The sequence below is a fragment of the Oncorhynchus nerka genome, unplaced genomic scaffold, assembly GCF_034236695.1.
Source record: "Oncorhynchus nerka isolate Pitt River unplaced genomic scaffold, Oner_Uvic_2.0 unplaced_scaffold_4721, whole genome shotgun sequence".
Taxonomy (NCBI): Eukaryota; Metazoa; Chordata; class Actinopteri; order Salmoniformes; family Salmonidae; genus Oncorhynchus; species Oncorhynchus nerka.
In genome coordinates, this window is record NW_027036583.1 from 2,348 (window position 1) to 14,859 (window position 12,512).

The 12,512-nt window shown below is 45.9% G+C and overlaps 1 pseudogene; it reads right to left on the reverse strand.

Moving 5' to 3' along the window:
- Nucleotides 1-1,403: 1,403 nt before the first annotated feature.
- Nucleotides 1,404-12,120, reverse strand: LOC135566488 (lysosome-associated membrane glycoprotein 1-like; annotated as a pseudogene).
- Between the last annotated feature and the right edge of the window lie 392 nt (nt 12,121-12,512).

A 12,512-nucleotide genomic window follows, 5' to 3' on the forward strand; every position in this document is an offset into this window, starting at 1 on the left:
GACATTATTAAATTAACTACTGACTCTTCTCTCCCCCCCCAGTCTGTTCTTTCTGCTACTTTTGTAGTCCCTGTAAATCTCTAGTGCTGGGAACTACAAACCCCATCTATTCTCGACTCAGGAAGCAGAAGAAAAGGTGTTTCAGATGTCTTTTATTGAACTTAGCAAGACGCATAATAGAAAAATGATCAAAACATTCTCTACAAAAATAAAAAAGATCAACTCGCTACAATGGATGAACACAATCTCATGGGAGGAGAGGGGAGGAGCTTTACGATATTACACACCAGGTCAAGGGGAGGAGCTTTACGATATTACACACCAGGTCAAAGGGAGGAGCTAAACGATATTACACACCAGGTCAAAGGGAGGAGCTAAACGATATTACACACCAGGTCAAGGGAAGGAGCTAAACGATATTACACACCAGTTCAACACATCCATCATGAAACAACCTTAACCTTGTTCTATTCCTCAGTCCGACAGCGTCCACAACCTTTTGTTATGAAACGCAGTAAAACCACAAAACACACAATCCCCCCCCCCCCCCACCCACAAGGCCTTTCAAATGCTCCTGTGACCTACAACATAATCCGCTCAGTATTTCTGACCAGAGAGGAGGAGGTGTTAGACATTCAAGTTTCCCTTTGTGTTCCCTCACAGGAGTCTTCAGACCTCCCTAAGGTGATGTCATAGAAAAGATGGCGGTCCTGAAGGAAAGGAGATGAGGAAGGAAGGGAAGCTTGTTGAGTCCATCACAAAACGTGCTTCTAGGAAAGACCCACTCTTCCATAAGAGTTGAATACTATATAATTTAATATCGGATTCATTTAAATTTACACAAAAAAACTGCAATTTAAGAAAAAGAAAAATCTTTAAATTCTGTTTAAAGCGAGAATCCACCCAAGTCAAACATGAAATGATATCAGAACTAAAAGGGTATACTGAGCCAGCTGCAGTAGAGATGGGCTAGAGACAGAGAGACGAGGGGGAAGGTAGGTTTGACCAGGCACTAGTCTGTTAGTAGGTAGCAGAGGATGAGTTGCTGTGAATAACAACACACAGACAGACAGACAGACACACACACACTGCAGACAGGGCCTGGTTTGTACATGGTCCAGTCAGTCATTAGTAGCAGTGGTTGGTTGCTGTGAATAACAATACACAGACAGACAGACACAGAGACACAGACACACTGCAGAGAGGGCCTGGTTTGTACATGGTCCAGTCAGACATTAGTAGCAGTGGTTGGTTGAGCGTCCGGCTCTCTGCAGTCTGCCTGAAAAGACTCCCTATATTGTGCACTAAGTTTGACCAGAATCCACATAGACCTCTGGTCAAAAGTAGTGCACCATATAGGGAATAGGTGCTGTTTGATACACATAAGGTGTGTGTCAGTGTTCTCAGATGGTCTGGTATCCAGCATGGCCTCTTCCTGCCGATGAGGTAAGCGGGATGAGAACGATGAGAACCAGGCCGGGCCAGAGCAGCTCCCACGACGATGGGAATCAACATGCTGTCCTGATCCAACTGACACTCCTCCGCAGAGGGAGGGAGAGGGGGGGAGGGGGGGTGGAGGGGGATGGAGGGAGAGGGAGGGATGTGGAGGGGAGAGGGAGGGATGTGGAGGGAGAAGGGAGGGATGTGGAGGGAGAGGGAGGGATGTGGAGGGAGAGGGAGGGATGTGGAGGGAGAGGGAGGGATGGGAGAGGAGGGAGGAGGGAGAGGGAGGGATGTGGAGGAGGATGTGGAGGGAGAGGGAGGGATGTGGAGGGAGAGGGGGATGGTGGAGGGAGAGGAGGATGTGGAGGGAGAGGGGATGTGGAGGGAGAAAAAGAAAAACAGATGTAACTCATGTGAGATTTATGTTGCTGACTGAAGCTCATCGTAACTGGAATAAACATTTATTTAAGAACAAGATTTGGGATGACTTTGCACTTTTCTCCTCTGAGTGATGACATCACTGATGAGGGAGTCGACTTGAAGAGTTGTTGAGAGGATAGTGTCTGTTGTAGTGCACTAGAAACTAGCCTGATTCTATGTAGGGACATTATTAAATAAACTACAGAACTTCTAATCAGAGGGGGATGATCTAAGTGTAGGGAGAGGATGGATAGATCATATGAAAGTGTAGAGGGAGATGGAGGGGAGAGGGGGATAGAACATATGAAAGGGTAGAGAAAGAAAACAGATGATAGATCATATGAAATGTAGCTGACTGAAGGCTCATCGAGATGGATAGAACATGAAAGTGTAAGAAGAGGAGAGATGGATAGAACATATGAAAGGGTACTTTTTCCTCTGAGATGGATAGATCATATGAACGTAGAGAGAAGGGGAGATGGATAGAACATATGAAAGGGTAGAGAGACAGAGGAGAGATGGATAGTGTATGAAAGGGTAGAGACTAGAAAGAGATGGATAGATCATATGAAAGGGTAGAGATTATTAAGATGGAAATTATATGAAAGGGTCTAATCAAGGAGAGATTGACATATGAAAGGGTAGAGAGAGAGAGGAGAGATGGATAGATCATATGAAAGGGTAGAGAGAGAGAGGAGGAGATGGATAGATCATATGAAAGGGTAGAGAGAGGAGAGATGGATAGATCATATGAAAGGTAGAGAGAGAGAGGGAGAGATGGATAGATCATATGAAAGGGTAGAGAGAGAGGAGAGAGATGGATAGATCATATGAAAGGGTAGAGAGAGAGAGAGAGATGGATAGATCATATGAAAGGGTAGAGAGAGAGAGGGGAGATGGATAGATCATATGAAAGGGTAGAGAGAGAGAGAGAGAGATGGATAGATCATATGAAAGGGTAGAGAGAGAGAGGAGAGAGATGGATAGATCATATGAAAGGGTAGAGAGAGAGAGGGGAGATGGATAGATCATATGAAAGGGTAGAGAGAGAGGAGATGGATAGATCAGATGGAGGGTAGATCATATGATGAGAGATGGATAGAGAAAGGGTAGAGAGAGAGAGGAGAGATGGATAGATCATATGAAAGGGTAGAGAGAGAGGAGAGAGATGGATAGATCATATGAAAGGGTAGAGAGAGAGAGGAGAGATGGATAGATTATATGAAAGGGTAGAGAGAGAGAGGAGAGATGGATAGATCATATGAAAGGGTAGAGAGAGAGGAGAGAGATGGATAGATCATATGAAAGGGTAGAGAGAGAGAGGAGAGATGGATAGATCATATGAAAGGGTAGAGAGAGAGAGAGAGATGGAGAGAAAGGGTGGATAGATCATAGATCATATGAAAGGGTAGAGAGAGAGAGGAGAGAGATGGATAGATCATATGAAAGGGTAGAGAGAGAGAGGAGAGAGATGGATAGATCATATGAAAGGGTAGAGAGAGAGAGGGGAGATGGATAGATCATATGAAAGGGTAGAGAGAGAGGAGAGATGATAGATTATATGAAAGGGTAGAGAGAGAGAGAGAGAGAGATGGATAGATCATATGAAAGGGTAGAGAGAGAGGAGAGAGATGGATAGATCATATGAAAGGGTAGATGGATCATATGAGTAGAGAGAGAGGAGAGATGGATAGATCATATGAAAGGGTAGAGAGAGAGGAGAGATGGATAGAGCATATGAAAGGGTAGAGAGAGAGAGGAGAGAGATGGATAGATTATATGAAAGGGTAGAGAGAGAGAGGAGAGATGGATAGATCATATGAAAGGGTATGAAAGGGTAGAGAGAGGAGAGATGATAGATCATATGAAAGGGTAGAGAGAGAGGAGAGAGATGGATAGATCATATGAAAGGGTAGAGAGAGAGAGGAGAGATGGATAGATCATATGAAAGGGTAGATTATAGAAAGTAGAGAGGAGAGAGATGGATAGATCATATGAAAGGGTAGAGAGAGAGGAGAGATGTATAGATCATATGAAAGGGTAGAGAGAGAGAGAGATGGATAGATCATAGATGGATAGATCATATGAAAGGGTAGAAAGATGGATAGATCATATGAAAGGGTAGAGAGAGGAAGAGATGGATAGATCATATGAAAGGGTAGAGAGAGAGAGGAGAGATGGATAGATCATATGAAAGGGTAGAGAGAGAGGAGAGATGGATAGATCATATGAAAGGGTAGAGAGAGAGGAGAGAGATGGATAGATCATATGAAAGGGTAGAGAGAGAGAGGAGAAGAGATATCATATGAAAGGGTAGAGAGAGAGAGAGAGATGGATAGATCATATGAAAGGGTAGAGAGAGGAGAGAGATGGATAGATCATATGAAAGGGTAGAGAGAGAGTGAGAGATGGATAGATCATATGAAAGGGTGAAAGATGGTAGATCATATGAAAGTGTAGAGAGAGAGGAGAGAGATGGATAGATCATATGAAAGGGTAGAGAGAGAGAGGAGATGTATAGATCATATGAAAGGGTAGAGAGAGAGGAGATGGATAGATCATATGAAAGGGTAGAGAGAGAGAGGAGAGATGGATAGATCATATGAAAGGGTAGAGAGAGAGAGGAGATGTATAGATCATATGAAAGGGTAGAGAGAGAGGAGAGATGGATAGATCATATGAAAGGGTAGAGAGAGAGGAGATGGATAGAACATATGAAAGGGTAGAGAGAGAGGAGATGGATAGATCATATGAAAGGGTAGAGAGAGAGGAGATGGATAGATCATATGAAAGGGTAGAGAGAGAGGAGATGGATAGATCATATGAAAGGGTAGAGAGAGAGGAGAGATGGATAGATCATATGAAAGGGTAGAGAGAGAGGAGATGGATAGAACATATGAAAGGGTAGAGAGAGAGGAGAGATGGATAGATCATATGAAAGGGTAGAGAGAGAGAGGAGAGAGATGGATAGATCATATGAAAGGGTAGAGAGAGAGAGGAGATGTATAGATCATATGAAAGGGTAGAGAGAGAGAGGAGAGAGATGGATAGATCATATGAAAGGGTAGAGAGAGAGGAGAGATGGATAGATCATATGAAAGGGTAGAGAGAGAGAGGAGAGAGATGGATAGATCATATGAAAGGGTAGAGAGAGAGGAGAGAGATGGATAGATCATATGAAAGGGTAGAGAGAGAGGAGAGATGGATAGAACATATGAAAGGGTAGAGAGAGAGGAGAGATGGATAGATCATATGAAAGGGTAGAGAGAGAGAGGAGAGATGGATAGATCATATGAAAGGGTAGAGAGAGAGAGGAGAGATGGATAGATCATATGAAAGGGTAGAGAGAGGAGAGATGGATAGATCATATGAAAGGGTAGAGAGAGAGAGGAGATGTATAGATCATATGAAAGGGTAGAGAGAGAGAGGAGATGGATAGAACATATGAAAGGGTAGAGAGAGAGAGGAGAGATGGATAGATCATATGAAAGGGTAGAGAGAGAGGAGAGATGGATAGATCATATGAAAGGGTAGAGAGAGAGAGGAGATGTATAGATCATATGAAAGGGTAGAGAGAGAGAGGAGATGGATAGAACATATGAAAGGGTAGAGAGAGAGAGGAGAGATGGATAGATCATATGAAAGGGTAGAGAGAGAGGGAGAAGAGAAATCATATGAAAGGAGAGGAGAGATGATAGATAGATTATATGACAGTGTAGAGAGGGAGAACGCTAGATTAGATCATATCCGGTACCTTGTGCAAACTGTCCTCTGGTGATGCCAAAGGGCTGGACCTGCAGGTGGAAGGTGTTGAGGGAAAAGTTCTGGTCTACAGCCAGAGTCTGTTCTGAACTACACATGTAGCTACGCCCCAGGGAGCCACGCAGGTAGTCCAGACTACTGTTACTGGTGTTGAACGGGGCTGGAGGGAGGGAGAGAGAGAGAGGAAGTGTAGAGAGGTAGAGGTGAACAGAGATCCAAACATTGTTATGGAACAGTAATTATTCAACAGAGAGAAAGAGAGAGAGAGAGAGAGGGACAGAGAGAGGGACAGAGAGAGAGCGAGAGGGACAGAGAGAGAGCGACAGAGAGAGGGACAGAGAGAGAGCGAGAGGGGGACAGAGAGAGAGCGAGAGGGGGACAGAGAGAGAGCGAGAGAGGACAGAGAGAGAGCGAGAGAGGGACAGAGAGAGAGCGAGAGAGGGACAGAGAGAGAGCGAGAGAGGGACAGAGAGAGAGCGAGAGAGGGACAGAGAGAGAGCGAGAGAGGGACAGAGAGAGGGACAGAGAGAGGGACAGAGAGAGGGCGAGGGACAGAGAGAGGGACAGAGAGAGGGACAGAGAGAGGGACAGAGAGAGGGACAGAGAGAGGGAGAGAGGGATAGAGAGAGGGATAGAGACAGAGAGAGAGGGACAGAGAGAGAGGGACAGAGAGAGAGGGACAGAGAGAGAGGGACAGAGAGAGAGGGACAGAGAGAGAGGGACAGAGAGAGAGGGAGAGGGATAGAGAAAGAGAGAGGGACAGAGAAAGAGAGAGGGACAGAGAGAGAGGGACAGAGCGAGGGATAGAGAGAGACAGAGAGAGAGAGACAGAGAGAGGGACAGAGAGAGAGGGACAGAGAGAGAGGGACAGAGAGAGAGGACAGGCGAGGGAGTAAAGGTGAGTGGTAGTAAAGGTGAGTGGTGGTAAAGGTGAGTGGTGGTAAAGGTGAGTGGTGGTAAAGGTGAGTGGTGGTAAAGGTGAGTGGTGGTAAAGGTGAGTGGTGGTAAAGGTGAGTGGTGGTAAAGGTGAGTGGTGGTAAAGGTGAGTGGTGGTAAAGGTGAGTGGTAGTAAAGGTGAGTGGTAGTAAAGGTGAGTGGTAGTAAAGGTGAGTGGTAGTAAAGGTGAGTGGTAGTAAAGGTGAGTGGTAGTAAAGGTGAGTGGTAGTATATATCATCTCAGTCCTGAAGAGACCGATCATCAGTGTAACATACTGGTACTGTTTGGTCTATATGGACACTATTGATAACAGAGGAAACACTAACCTGTCATATCAGACCAAGCTGCTACCACAGACAGACCAGTCAGGTGGTACCTGTTAGACGTGGTGTTCTGGAAAGACAAGAAACAACATCAGCCACAGAGGAGAGGAGAGAGAATTGACAGACAGACAGACTGATAACCAGTCAGGCAGACAGGTAAAGAGACAGACTGATAACCAGTCAGGCAGACAGGTAAAGAGACAGACTGATAACCAGACAGGCAGGGAGGCAGACAGACAGGTAAACAGACAGGGAGACAGACAGACTGATAACCAGTCAGACAGATAGGTAAAGAGACCGACAGACAGGGAGACAGACAGACAGGGAGACAGACAGACAGGGAGACAGACAGGGAGACAGACAGACTGATAACCAGGGAGGCAGGAGGCAGACAGACAAAAGTGTAAAAGACTGACAGACAGGTAAACGGTAGAGTGATGATGTCACCAGAGTAAACAGGAAGCTGAGGTTGGCACTGTTCTGTGTCAGCACCAGGGTGGCGCTGGTGGGGTCACATGATCCTGAGCTGCTTGTCTGATTGGGCAGCAGGTTTACTACTCTGGATAGTCTGTCAATGAGCAGGAGAGGGATAGGTTATTGTGTGTTACTGGGACAGTGTGTGTGTGAGTGTACATGAGTGTGTGTGTGTGAGTGTGCGTGTACATGAGGGTGAGTGTGTGTGTTTGTGTGCATGAGTGTGTGTGTGTATGAATGTGTGTGTGTATGAGTGTGTGTGTGCATGAGTGTGTGTGCATGAGTGTGTGCATGAGTGTGTGTGTGCATGAGTGTGTGTGTGTGCATGAGTGTGTGTGTACATGTGTGTGTGTGTTACTTTATTCTGTGAGGCAGAGAAGTGGGAGATGTGTTGAGCTGCAGTGCCATGCGGGCCAGCAGACAGACGGTCCCGTTGCTATTGGAGACAGAGTAGCTGCCCTGGTTAGGGGTTCCAGGGGGTGGGGACGGGGCGGGGGCTGTGGTGGTGGAGGTGGAGGCGGGCTGTGGTGAAGCCTGGTCAGCAGTACACACACTCTCTGGGAAGAACAGAACAGACGGTTCAGACCAGCTTTCACACAACACGGGTCAATACCCTCATACTGTTCAGACCAGCTATCACACAACACAACACGGGTCAATACCCTCATACTGTTCAGACCAGCTATCACACAACACGGGTCAATACCTCATACTGTTCAGACCAGCTATCACACAACCCGGGTCAATACCCTCATACTGTTCAGACCAGCTATCACACAACACAACCCGGGTCAATACCCTCATACTATTCAGACCAGCTATCACACAACACGGGTCAATACCCTCAGACTGTTCAGACCAGCTATCACACAACACAACACGGGTCAATACCTCATACTGTTCAGACCAGCTATCACACAACACAACACGGGTCATACCCCCCATACTGTTCAGACCAGCTATCACACAACACAACACGTGGTCAAACCTCATACTGTTGTCAATACCCTCATACTGTTCAGACCAGTTTATCAACACAACACGGGTCAATACCCTCAGACTGTTCAGACCAGCTATCACACACACAACACGGGTCAATACCCTCATACTGTTCAGACCAGCTATCACACAACACAACACGGGTCATTACCTCATACTGTTCAGACCAGCTATCACACAACACGGGTCAATACCCTCATACTGTTCAGACCAGCTATCACACAACACGGGTCAATACCTCATACTGTTCAGACCAGCTATCACACAACACAACACGGGTCAATACCTCATACTGTTCAGACCAGCTATCACACAACACAACACGGGTCAATACCCCATACTGTTCAGACCAGCTATCACACAACACGGGTCAATACCCTCATACTGTTCAGACCAGCCATCACACAACACAACACGGGTCAATACCCTCATACTGTTCAGACCAGCTATCACACACAACACAACACGGGTCAATACCCTCATACTGTTCAGACCAGCTATCACACAACACGGGTCAATACCTCAGACTGTTCAGACCAGCTATCACACAACACGGGTCATCACCCCTCATACTGTTCAGACCAGCCATCACCCCACACAGACAACACAACACGGGTCAATACCCTCATACTGTTCAGACCAGCTATCACACAACACAACACGGGTCAATACCCTCATACTGTTCAGACCAGCCATCACACAACACGGGTCAATACCTCATACTGTTCAGACCAGCTATCACACAACACAACGCGGGTCAATACCTCATACTGTTAGACCAGCTATCACACAACACAACACGGGTCAACACAACACTCATACTGTTCAGACCAGCTATCACACAACACAACACGGGTCATCACCCTCATACTGTCTAGACCAGCTATCACACAACACAACACGGGTCATCACACAACACCTCAGACTGTTCAGACCAGCTATCACATAACACGGGTCAATACCCTCATACTGTTCAGACCAGCTATCACATAACACGGGTCAATGGCCAGACCAGCTATCACCCTCATACTGTTCAGACCAGCTTACACAACACAACACGGGTCAATAATCCCATACTGTTCAGACCAGCTATCACACAACACGGGTCAATACCCTCATACTGTTCAGACCAGCTATCACACAACACAACACGGGTCAATATCATACTGTTCAGACCAGCTTTCACACAACACGGGTCAATACCCTGATACTGTTCATTGAAACACAATAAGTTAACTGGTCAAAGTCAAACATGTAAAGGAATAACCAAAGTGTTGATGGTCAAACAGTTGTTCATATGGTTGACCAGTCACGGGTAAACATACTGTTAATAAGTTGATGGTCAGTAAACAGTAAAGGAATTAATGGTTGATGGTCAATAAACAGTTGTTAATGGTTGATGGTCAGTAAACAGTTGTTAATGGTTGATGGTCAATAAACAGTTGTTAATGGTTGATGGTCAGTAAACAGTTGTTAATGGTTGATGGTCAGTAAACAGTTGTTAATGGTTCATGGTCAATAAACAGTTGTTAATGGTTGATGGTCAGTAAACAGTTGTTAATGGTTGATGGTCAGTAAACAGTTGTTAATGGTTGATGGTCAGTAAACAGTTGTTAATGGTTGATGGTCAGTAAACAGTTGTTAATGGTTGATGGTCAGTAAACAGTTGTTAATGGTTGATGGTCAGTAAACAGTTGTTAATGGTTGATGGTCAGTAAACAGTTGTTAATGGTTGATGGTCAGTAAACAGTTGTTAATGGTTGATGGTCCCAAACAGTTGTTAATGGTTGATGGTCAGTAAACAAAGAAGCACTTGGTTGATGGGGTCAGTAAACAGTTGTTAATGGTTGATGGTGGTAAACAGTTGTTAATGGTTGATGGTCAGTAAACAGTTGTTAATGGTTGATGGTCAGTAAACAGTTGTTAATGGTTGATGGTCCTAAACAGTTGTTAATGGTTGATGGTCAGTAAACAGTTGTTAGGTGGTGTTGATGGTCAGTAAACAGTTGTTAATGGTTGATGGTCAGTGAGAAACAGTTGTTAATTGGTCAGAAATCAAAAACAGTCCATTAATGGTTGATGGTCAGTAAACAGTTGTTGGTGGCGGTGCATTGATGGTCAGTGGTGCTAAGTGTCTCCCAAATTAGGCCTCCATAGTGCACGTTTAGAGCAAGGGTGAGATTGGGGGCTCCTCCCAGGTGTTGGTGGCGGATACATCTGTAGGTGGGGCCCTAGAACCATCCCTCATGTAGGCCTCCATCGTTACCACATCTGTTTGAGAACAGACAAGACACATTGGCTCCTCCCACAATGACAGGTGAGGCGCTGATACATCTGTAGGTGTGTGTTGTGTGAACCATCCCTACAGAGGTTAGTATGTGTCCACAGTGTGTGTGTGTGTGAAAACAGACGTGACTCTAGTGTGTCAGAAATCAAATGTGTAATCCATGACGTCTGTGTGTTAGTATGTGTGTGTGTGTGTGTGTGTGAAGCATGACTCCGTGTGTTAGTATGTGTGTGTGTGTGTGTGTGTGTGTGAAGCGTGACTCCGTGTGTTAGTATGTGTGTGTGTGTGTGTGTGAAGCGTGACTCCATGTGTTAGTATGTATGTGTGTGTGTGAAGTGTGACTCCATGTGCTTAGTATGTGTGTGTATGTATGTGTGTGTGTGAAGCATGACTCCGTGTGTTAGTATGTGTGTGTGTGTGTGTGTGTGTGAAGCATGACTCCGTGTGTTAGTATGTATGTGTGTGTGTGTGTGAAGCATGACTCCGTGTGTTAGTATGTATGTGTGTGTGTGAAGCATGACTCCGTGTGTTAGTGTGTGTGACTCGTGTAAGTGTGTGTTAGTGTGTGTGTGTGAAGCATGACTCCGTGTGTTAGTGTGTGTGTGTGTGTGTGTGTGTGTGAGCGTGACTCCGTGTGTTAGTATGTGTGTGTGGTATGTGTGTGTGTGAAGCGTGACTCCGTGTGTTAGTATGTGTGTGTGTGTGTGCATGTGTGTGTGTGTGTAAGTGTGACTCCGTGTGTTAGTGTGTGTTAGTATGTGTGTGTTAGGGAGGACGTGAGGCAGGCAGTATGTATGTATATGTATGTATGTGTGAAGCGTGACTCCCTGTGTTAGTATGTGTGTGTGTGTGTGTGAAGCGTGACTCCGTGTGTTAGTATATGTGTGTGTGTGTGTGTGTGTGTGTGTGTGTGAAGCGTGACTCCGTGTGTTAGTATGTATGTGTGTGTGTGTGTGTGTGTGTCTCTTTCTCACCAGTGCTGTTGGCCTCTGGGAAGGTAGAGACATCACTGAGGTTGTACTGCAGGGTAAGGTTAGCGACGCTGTACAGACTGACATTGGATGAGAAGCTGAGGCCCAGGGCGTGGCCATCCCCGAACAACGCCACGAGCGAGGGGGAGCGGCCGTCACCCCCACACGAGCTGGCCACACCCACCACCGCCGAACCTGGGAGGGGCACCATCACCGTACGCTGGAGTGAAGAAGTTTGTACATTTAAAACATGTTCAGGATAGTATCGTTGGCCCAAACTCACGCACACAATGGTCTTGGGAAGAGAGACTTATGTTCAGGACATTATCAAAAGTACAATCTGTGTTTCTCTAAGCCGGAGAGGATTGTGGGGGATGTAGTTTACCGTGCCGTTGGCTGTGTCATAGGTGATGGAGAAAGAGGCGGAGAGTTCGGCTTTTATACAGGTGGAGTTTCCCTCTGTCACCTTCAGAGTGACCTGAGACTGGACTACAGTCACACAACCTGGGGAGAGACATCATCATCATCATCATTATAACCCTGACTGACTGGACTACAGTCACACAACCTGGGGAGAGACATCATCATCATCATCATCATCACTATAACCCTGACTGACTGGACTACAGTCACACAACCTGGGGAGAGACATCATCATCATCATCGTCACTATAACCCTGACTGACTGGACTACAGTCACACAACCTGGGAGAGACATCATCATCATCACTATAACCCTGACTGACTGGACTACAGTCACACAACCTGGGAGAGACATCATCATCATCATCACTATAACCCTGACTGACTGGACTACAGTCACACAACCTGGGAGAGACATCATCATCATCACTATAACCCTGACTGACTGGACTACAGTCACACAACCTGGGGAG